This window comes from Canis lupus, unplaced genomic scaffold, assembly GCF_011100685.1.
Source record: "Canis lupus familiaris isolate Mischka breed German Shepherd unplaced genomic scaffold, alternate assembly UU_Cfam_GSD_1.0 chrUn_S1225H1400, whole genome shotgun sequence".
NCBI lineage: Eukaryota > Metazoa > Chordata > Mammalia > Carnivora > Canidae > Canis > Canis lupus.
In genome coordinates, this window is record NW_023330047.1 from 1 (window position 1) to 10,000 (window position 10,000).

The window sequence follows — 10,000 nt, forward strand, 5'->3', positions numbered from 1 at the left end:
TCCTAGTTAGGTTCCGGTCCCTGGGCTGGCCTCATTGCCAGCTTTCTCTAATCGTGGAGAGCATAGCATTGAGGCATGAGCAAAGCACCCCATTCACCCGGTTCGGGCCATCTGAGCCTCAGGTTCCCCTTCCACGTGTCCCAGGTCAGCGAGCACTTGCAAGTAAGTATAGGCCCCCTAAGCAGTCCAGTGGTAGCCTGCCGGAGTTTCCTGTGGCTGGCGGGGGGGGTGGGGGTGTCCTGTGCTCAACCTTCGCTGCAGGGTTCTCTAGGGTCTGGTTCGGTTCACCCCGCTTTTCTGCGTGCGTGTGCACGTGCGTGTGCATGCTCCATAAGGAGCTGGGGCGTCCTCGGGAGGAGGGACGCCGTAGAGAGTGGACAGTTTATTCTCTGATCTTGGTACGGGCAAGGCTGTAGGGCTTGAACTCTATGGGAACCAGGAAGGTTTTCTTCCGTTTTCTCATCGTCAGTTTTGGCAGGTTGCCTTTTAGCGATCGATCAATCCGATCGAAACAAAACAAAACAAAACAAAACAAAACAACTTCTTTTCCCTTTTTGTAAAGATTCTGTTTATTTTCTCCTGAGACACAGTGAGTGGGAGAGTCGGACCGACACACAGGCAGAGGGAGAAGCAGGCTCCATGCTGGGAGCCCGACGTGGGACTCTGATGCCGGGCCTCCAGGATCAGGCCCCGGGCTGAAGGCCGCGCTCAACCGCCGAGCCACCCGGGCTGCCCACCTTTTTCTTTTCTTTTCTTTTCTTTTCTTTTCTTTTCTTTTCTTTTCTTTTCTTTTCTTTTCTTTTCATTGTTTTATTTTCAAAAGATTTTAGGTGTATGCGATGTTTACACCCAGGTTAGGGCTCGTCCTCACAACCGAGAAATATAGAGTCCCACACTCCACCCACAGTGCCAGCCAGCAGCCACGCAGCCCTTCATCGATTTCATTTGTTCATTTATTTGCTTGCTTGCTTGCTTCCTTCCTTCCTGGCTTGCTTATGTATACATTCATTCAGCCGGTCGGTCGGTCAGTCGATCAGTCCAGTCAGTCAGTCCTTTTAATTAATCATTCATTCTTTCCTGTTTTAGAGATGTTCTTTATTTATCCATGAGAGACACACAGAGACAGGTATTGACAGATGCAGAGAGAAGCAGGCTCCCCGCGGGGAGCCCCAAGTGGGAGTCGGGGCCCCAGGACCCCAGGATGATGACTGACCTCAAGGCAGATGCTGAACACGGAGCTACCCAGGCATCCCCGTTGCTTGACTTTTTAGGGGAGGCAGACAGGCAACGTGCACTCAGTGGCACGGAAATAGAGCCCAACTAGTGCTGAGTTTTCTGGGAGCCGTTTGGGCCTGGGTCAGTGTGAAAGCCAATGGAGCAGGGCCCAGAAACGTTCAAGGCTGAGAATTTCCTTCCTCCATAATCATCATTTCACAGATGCTTAATTGAAAGTGGTATCTATGGTATGGCAAACGTCTTTCTCTGTTTGGGTTCTAGCAAGACCCAGAGAGTCGAAGCCCCTAAGCTCACGGACTGAAAGTTGCAAGTTGGATGCAGAGATAGTTAGGCAGGCAGGCAGAGCCGGAAAGGCAGGCGCCACACCGGTGGGTCCAGGTGTGAGGAGTGTGGGATCCCAGGGCAGCTGGGACGGACACAGCCTGGTCCGGATCCACCCAGGTCAGTAGCGTTTCCTGACACAGGACAGGCACCAAAGAGGGGCCTTGGGGTGGCTTTCCTCCTCCGCCTCCTTGGGATGGGGACATCTGCCCCACTCGGGGCATGCCCCCCACCCGCCTGTGCGGTGTGTGGAGAGAGACCCTTTGTCTCGCCGTCACCGCTACAGCAACCGAGGACAGTCCTCAAACAGGAGCACGGTCACATGAGCATCGGTCCCATCTGAACCTATTCCCTCGTTGGGGATCCTAGGGTGCTAGGGTGTGTCTAGGGATACACCTGGAGGACGAGGTCCTGTGTGTGGGAACCCGACGAACGCACAAGAGGGTGGGTGGCGGTGGGAAGGAAGAGGTGCGGACGAGGTGTGCTCGGGTGGCATACCCGAGTTTGAGCGTCTGCCTTCGACTGGGCTCCGGGCGGGCGTCATCACGGCTTTTTGGGGATCCAGCACCGCACCGGCCCCCCCCCCCCCCCCCCCCCCCCCCCCCCCCCCCCCCCCGCGTGGAGCCTGCTTCTCCCTCTGCCTGCGTCCCGGCCTCTCTCTGTGTGTCTCCCGTGAATAAATACAGTTTATTTATTCATTTATTTTTTAAATATTTAATTTATTTATTCGAGAGAGAGAGAGAGAGAGAGAGAGAGAGAGAGAGAGAGAGATCGGGTGCCCGATCAATACAGTGTAAGAAATTAAACTTAAGAGTAAAAAAATGGAGGGCAGCCCCGGTGGCGCAGCGGTTTGGCGCCACCTGCAGCCTGGGGTGTGATCCTGGAGACCCGGGATCCAGTCCCACATCGGGCTCCCTGCATGGAGCCTGCTTCTCCCTCTGTGTCTCTGCCTCTCTCTCTCTCTCTCTCTCTCTCTCTCTCTCAATAAAAAAATCCTTTAAAATAATAAACAAACAAACAATGAATGAATGAATGAATGCATGCACGAACGAACAAATAAATAAATAAAATTTAAAGAGTTTCAAAAAAGAGAGTAAAAAAATGGAATGGAAAGATAACTTGGCGAGGAGGATGTGTGAACGTATGTAATGCCGCTGAGCGACTCTAGGCTTAGAAAGGGTTACAAGGTTCCATCGTAGGTGACGCCTGTCTTTTGGACCACAACCGAAACACAAAACAAGACCTCCTGTCCCTGGCTCAGAGTAAGGGAGTTCCTGGGTCAGGCTGGAGGGGGTTCCTGTGGTCCGCAGAGTGCAGAACCCCGGTTCAGCCATCTGGACTCTTTTCTTCCTGTCCGCGGAGACAGGCGTGGTCGCAGACGGCACACTCCTGTAAAGGCAAGGCCAGAAGGAAGAACTTCAGCATTTCTTTTGCTCTTCTTTTCTGTTCTTCCGGTTGTTGTGGTTCCGGTGTCGTTGAGCCTCAGCATTTCCAAGCACCTCGTAGGGGCAACCTGGGAGGCTCGCTGGGGTTAAGCAGCTGACTCTCGGTTTCGTCCGCCAGGAGGTGGCACTCTTGACTCGCCCAGTGAGGCCGCGGCGACCTCTGGAAGGAAGGTATCAGGCTCACGGTTTCCGAGGGGCTCGGGTGGCTCCCGAGAAGTGGATCTGAGTGTCTCCAGGCTGTCTGATCCTATCTGAGTCTTAGGATGCGATTCCAGGGGCCCCTGGCCCGCTCGGTCAATAGAGATCACTTTGACAAATGGACCCCGGGGGCCGGGGCCGGGGCCGGGGCCGGGTGGGGGGCGGGGGGGGAGAAAGGGAGGGGAGGGAGGAGGGGAGGGCGGCGTGGGGACCGGGGGAGGTCGAAAGAAAGAAAAACAGACGCCATTCTACTCAAGGAAGGCCTTGGTGATACAGCGGATCCTTCCAACGGTGTCTGGTTGCAATGAGCACGGATTCCCACCGACCTTCTGAAGAGGATTTAACAATCGCCAAAAAAAAAGGAAGATGACTCACTGAGAGTTTCTGAACTCTGTTCAGGGTTTCGTGGACCTCATTCAGTTCCACGTTGTTCCTTTCTGTTCGGTTTCCATGCAGCTTTTTCATTAGTTCCGGCAACTCCTACTGTATGTAGTTGGACAATCTCAGGGTGACCAGACACCGGGATTCGTCCAGAGTCCTTTCCGCGAATCTTCTGAAAAGTGGACCGCATTGTTGCAAGACCTTCCTAACAACACCTGCACGTGACAGGGAGGTCACCCACGGATGGACGTGCCTAAAGACCCAATGAGAATTCATTATAATGCAGTCGAGAGGAAAATCCGACCAGTTTCTGTCACACACACATACACACACACACACAACACACATGCACGTACGCAGAGCATTTAAACAGTTCGAATGTGGAGTGACGGCACTCTACCAGGACACGTTACAAGTTTAGGAATTTCATTTCCTGTTCGGAACACCGGCAGCATTCACCCACACAATGTAATCTAAGAGGGCTTATGGTTCTTTGTCTGACAGTGCTTCTCATGTGCCTTCCCATAGCAGGTAAACGACCTATAGTAGTCAAGAGACTCTATTTAGGGTTTGGCATTCTGGGATCCGCTGAGAATCCACGAACGGATGAAGGGACCAGTAGACAGACAGACAGACAGGCAGCCAACCAGCCAACCAAAAACATCTCAGAAGTTTTCAAGGCACATGCCTACAAAGGATCACGGATCATAACAAAACGGAAATCTTCAGTGTCTCTTTCGCCGAGGTGGCCCCTAGGAGATTCTACAGGTGCTTTTAGAGTTGTCCCCAAAATGAAGCTCCTTTACCGTGGAGAAGTTTTCACTCTTACGTAGTAGGGGAAGACCGGATACAAACGAACCCAAAAAATAAAATAAATAAGTAAATACCAAAAAAAGTGAAACAAGAACAACCAAAAAAAAAAAAAAAAAAAAAAAAAAGGGAATCTAAAAACCTTGCTGTTCTGGGCAGGTAAAGGGAGAGACACACACACACACACACACACACACACACCCCCCAAAAAACAAACAAAAAACCCCCAACCAAACCACACCAAACCAAGCCAACCAACCAAACAAAAAAGCACCTTGTCTTTGTCTTTTCTTCTCTGTTCACACTCTTATCAAGAGTAGACTACCAATGCAAGAGAATCTCGCCATTTTAGCAGAGAGAAGAGCCAAATCTCAGTTGTACACCAGTGTAGTAGTAAAACCCACTTCTCCCAATCTCAGTCCGTCCTGACCACGCCTGCAATCCCTTTTCAAAGAGTCTGCTTCTGGGACGCCTTGGGTGGCTCAGCGGTGGAAGGTCTGCCTTTGGCTCAGGGCCTGATCCCAAGGGTCCTGGGATCCAGACCCACATCGGGCTCCCCACGTGGAGCCTACTTCTTCCCCTGCCTGTGTCTCTGCCTCTCTCTCTCTCTCTCTCTCTCTGTGTGTGTGTCTCTCTGTCTGTCTCTCTCTTTCTCTGTCTCTGCCTCACTGTGTCTCTGTGTCTGTCTCTCTGTCTCTGTCTCTCTTTATCTCTCTGCCCCTTTTCTCTGTCTCTTTGTCTCTCTCTCCCCTTCTCTCTGTCTCTCTCTCTTTCTCTGTCTCTGCCTCTCTCTGTGTCTGTCTCTCTGTGTCTCTCTGCCTCTCTTTTCTCTGTCTCTCTCTCTTTGTCTCTCTCTCCCCTTCTCTCTGTCTCTGTCTCTGCCTCTGTTTATCTCTCTGCCTCTCTTTTCTCTGTGTCTCTCTCCCCTTCTGTCTCTCTTTATCTCTCTGTCTCTCTCTTTGTCTCTCTCTCTCTCCCTGTCTCTCTCCTTCTCTGTGTCTCTCTCTTTCTCTATCTCTGTCTCTCTTTGTCTCTGTCTTGCTTTCTCTGTCTCTCTCTATCTCTCTGTGTCTCTGTCTCTGTGCCTCTGTCTCTCTTTGTCTCTCTCTTTCTCTGTCTTTCTCTCTGTCTCTCTCTGTCTCTGTTACTCTCTCTCCTTCTCTCTGTCTCTCTCTCTGTCTCTGTCTCTCTCCCATGAATACATAAATAAAATCCAAAAAAATAAAAAACAGAAAACAAAAAACAAATCTCAAAAATCTCCTTCATAAATCCCTTCTATAATTTCTTTTTCCATTCCGTCAGTCTTAAGTGTTCTTTCTCTAAATAGCCAGGCTTTGGGACGCCCCTGTGCCTCAGCGTTTGAGCGTCTGGCTTCAGCTCAGGGCGTGATCCCAGACTCCTGGGACCGAGTCCCATATCAGGGTCCTCGCATAGAGCCTGCTTCCCTTGTCTCTGCCTGTCCCTGTGTCTCTCGTGAATAAGTAAATAAAATCTTAAAAAAAAAAAAAAAAAAAGCCAGAGTCATTTCAGGACAGATTCATTTTCTTTTTTATTTTATTTTATTTTATTTTATTTTATTTATGATAGTCACAGAGAGAGAGAGAGAGAGAGAGAGAGGCAGAGACACAGGCAGAGGGAGAAGCAGGCTCCATGCACCGGGAGCCTGATGTGGGATTCGATCCCAGGTCTCCAGGATCGTGCCCTGGGCCAAAGGCAGGCGCCAAACCACTGCGCCACCCAGGGATCCCCGATTCATTTTCTTTAACCACCACCACCACCACCCGTATTTTCATGCCTTGTATCTATTCTACATGTCTCCTACTATCTCACACACAGAGGTTGTTTTCCTTATCGTTAACCAGTAGTCTCGATTCCATGTGGCAGATTTTTTAAAATTGTACTTATTTTACACTTTTTGAGAGAGGAGAGAGAGAGAGAGAGAGAGAGAGAGAGAGAGAGAACTTTGTGAAGGGGGAAGAGAGGGAGGGAGGGAGACAGAGACAGAGACATAGGCAGAAGCAGGCTCCCCACAAGGAGCCAGATGTGGAAAGGGGTCCGGACTCGGATACCTCCCCCCCCGCCGCCCCAGAATTGGGCCCTGACCCAAAGGCCGATGCTCAACCCCTCAACCGCTGAGCCACCCAGGCGGCAGACTGTTAACTCCTAGAAACCTCAGTCTCTGGTGAAAAGTCAGTAGGAACCACGGGCACATTGTCTATCGTACCAGAAATCCTTAGATTGTCAAATGTATGAATACATGTGATAGTTTTTAGAAACACGTGTGTGTGTGTGTGTGTGTGTGTGTGTGTGTTTGTGTATGTATTGTTGGGCTGGCTGAGAGACAGGGGCACCCAAAATGGCGGACATCTCAAACTGGGTCAAAATGGCTGATCTTCCCGTCAAAGCATCCCTGACCACCACATCATCTCCAGTGAGTCAAAGCCTAGATGGGAAACCGAAACTTTCCATCCAGGAACCGCCCCCGCCCCCTCCCCATCGTCTGATACTATCCCCCCCCTACTCCCAGCCAATCACCTAAGGACACGGTGTTCCCTTGTCTAATTTGGCTAGGGACCCACCCGGATCCAGAGTCGGAACCAAGAAGGCTTCAAAACCCCCACAGTCCCCAACCCCGCGCGACTTCCCTGACTCTGGCCACCTCTCCGAGTCATGGAACCTCGCCCAGGAGCGCTCCCCATTAAAGCACTCTCCTACCTACTGCCTGGCTCTGCTGGTTTTTTATTTCTCCGCTGTTCATTTTGTAAAAACCTAACATGTAGGACACAATTTTTTTTTTAAGATTTAAGAGAGGGGGGGGGGGGGGGCAAAGACACAGAGGGAGAAGCAGGCTCCAGTGCAGGGAGCCTGACGTGGGACTCGATCCCGGGACTCCAGGATCACGCCCTGGGCTGAAGGCGGCACTAAAACGCTGAGCCACACGGGCTGCCCTGTATGATACAATTGTGAAGGAAGCACGAAACAGGGGATCCCTGGGTGGCTCAGCGGTCCTGCAGGGTGCCCGCTTCTCCCTCTGCCCGTGTGTGTGTGTGTGTGTGTGTGTGTGTGTGTGTGTGTGATGAATTGTGAATTAAAATTAAAAAAAAAAAAGAGGAAGGAAAAGAGAAACGAACAAACCAACCTGAAACACGTTTACTGACACACCCAGGTATCTGCAGGTTTCCTGAATCAGACAAAAGAGAAACACAAAAACTGAGGTGGGGGGAGGGGGGGGGGAAGGAAGAAAAGGGCAAGGGGTGGGGGAGGAAAACACAACACCACAAAACAAAAAAACCACCTTGGGTGTCTTACTGACTCACACTTTAGTATTTTACCTTTCTGTTGGAAAGACAGACGCCAGGTATCCGATGAACTGAACCCAATTTATCAATTAAGCTAGTTACACCTTCAAAGTTCCAGGTCACCAAAGATTTGGGAAGCTATTGTAAAAGTTTAACCTATAGACTTTTATTTATTTATTTATTTATTTATTTATTTATTTATTTATGATAGTCGGGGGGGGGGGGGGAGAGAGAGAGAGAGAGAGAGAGAGAGAGAGAGAGAGAGAGAGAGAGAGAGAGAAAGAGAGGCAGAGACATAGGCAGAGAGAGAAGCAGGCTCCATGCACCGGGAGCCCGACGTGGGACTCGATCCCGGGTCTCCAGGATCGCGCCCTGGGCCAAGGGCAGGCGCCAAACCGCTGCGCCACGCAGGGATTCCCCCCTTTTTTCTTTTTTTTCTTTTTCTTTTTTTTTAACCTGCTTGCTCGTCACAAGGAAAAGTACACGAGACGGACAAAATCGATCATTTGAAGTAGTTTCCGTGGACAAATCCTCAGAGGCACAACTCCACTAATCCGTTGAGTTCACAGCAAAGTTGAGTACGCCCGTCCCTCGGGGCCTGGACCCTCCGGCATGGGCATGGCATCCGGGTGGGTCCCGGTGGAACAAGGGGATAAGTAGTTCTCCTTTTCTTTTCTGTGCCTGTGGGTCTAAGAAGACACCACACGTGTCTTGTTTCTTTGTAATGAGGTGGCGGAAGGGTCTATCTCGATCACCACCATTCCAGGCCCACAAACTGTGACGGGAGCACAGCACATCCCACCGCCCACCCCAACGGCGGCGGAGGCGGGGGCGCGTGGGGACAAAACCGGTTATCCGTATGAAGTGTGACGGTGATAGGTAGCTCCCAGGACACGTCTTTTTACAGGAAACCCACAGGGACCGCGGATACGCAGAGATGACTGAGGCTGATGTGAATCCGAAGGCCTACCCCCTGGCAGATGCCCACCTCCCCAAGAAACTCCTGGACGCGTGTTCAGCAGTCCCGTAACTACAAGCAGCTTCGGAAAGGAGCCCACGAAGCCGCCAAAACCCTCTGTGGAGAGGCATCTCTGAGTTCATCCTGATGGCTGGCTGCAGACGCCGAGCCCCTGGAGATCATCCCGCACCGTCCGCCGCCCGCCTGCCTGCCTGCCGCGTGAAGAGAAGAACGTGCCCTACGTGTTCGTGCGCTCCAAGCAGGCCCTCGGGCGGGCCTGCGGGGTGTCCGGGCCTGTCCTCGCCTGTCCCGTCACCATCCAAGGAGGCTCGCAGCCAAAGCCGCAGATCCAGTCCATTCAGCAGTCCATCGAAAGGCTCTTCGTGGAAACCGCTGGCCTCTGTCCCACCCCTCACGGAGCCCAGCCCTCCCCCCTGGGGTTGTGTCTACCGTCTGCGTTCGCATGTAGTTTCTCCAGCTGCCTTCTCTCGTTCTTTTTTTTTTTTTTTTAAATTTTTATTTATTTATGATAGTCACAGAGAGAGAGAGAGGCAGAGACACAGGCAGAGGGAGAAGCAGGCTCCCCGCAGGGAACCCGATGCGGGCACACGAGCCCAGGGTACCCCTTCCACCTCCCCAACCCCCGCCCCGCATCCAGCCCCGAGAGGAAGGCAGCCGCCCAACCACTGAGCCACCCAGGCGTCCGTCCCTCTTTTCCTTTCTCTTATCCGTCAACCTTCCAGCCTTCCGCCTCCACCTCCGCCTGTTCCTTCATCTCGGTTTCGTCCTGGAAAACAGGCTTTGTCCGTGGTTGCCTCCCTCTCAGCCCTCTGAAAGAGGTGGAGTGGGTTGGGCATCAGTTCTGGTGCTCGTGCGTGCGTGTGGACTTGGGATTTCCGGCGTCCGCCTGCCTGGCCTGCTTTCCCCGTCTTCTTCATGATTTGGACTCAAGGGAAGTGGCGGGGGGTTGGGGGGGGGGGAGATCGGGTCCTTATTTCTCTGGACCACCTCTTGGGTCCCATCCCACGAGGCATCTTTCTGATGGGGTGACCTAGAAGTCCGAACGTAGGGAGGGAGAGAGAGAGAGAGAGAGAGAGAGAGAGAGAGAGAGAGAGGAGAGAGGAGAGAGGAAGGGGCAGAGACCTAGGCAGAGGGAGAAGAAGCAGGCTCCACGCAAGGACACAAACAAACCTTCCAAAAAAAGAGAAGGAAAAAAAAGGTAAACTTGCGGCAACGGCCCGGCCGCTCGGGGGTCGAGCTCCGCCTTCAGCCCAGGGCGTGGTCCTGGAGACGCGGGCTCAGAGTCCCAGGTCAGGCGCTCTGGATGGAGCCTGCTTCTCCGTCTCCGTCTG

At 52.2% G+C, this 10,000-nt stretch overlaps 1 pseudogene across 1 annotated transcript; it reads left to right on the forward strand.

Moving 5' to 3' along the window:
* The first annotated feature begins 8,134 nt into the window (after positions 1-8,134).
* Positions 8,135-9,482, forward strand: LOC119878209 (annotated as a pseudogene). Its single transcript, XR_005386696.1, has 2 exons — positions 8,135-9,105; positions 9,392-9,482. The product of XR_005386696.1 is annotated as an NHP2-like protein 1 (transcript).
* The last annotated feature ends 518 nt before the right edge of the window (positions 9,483-10,000 follow it).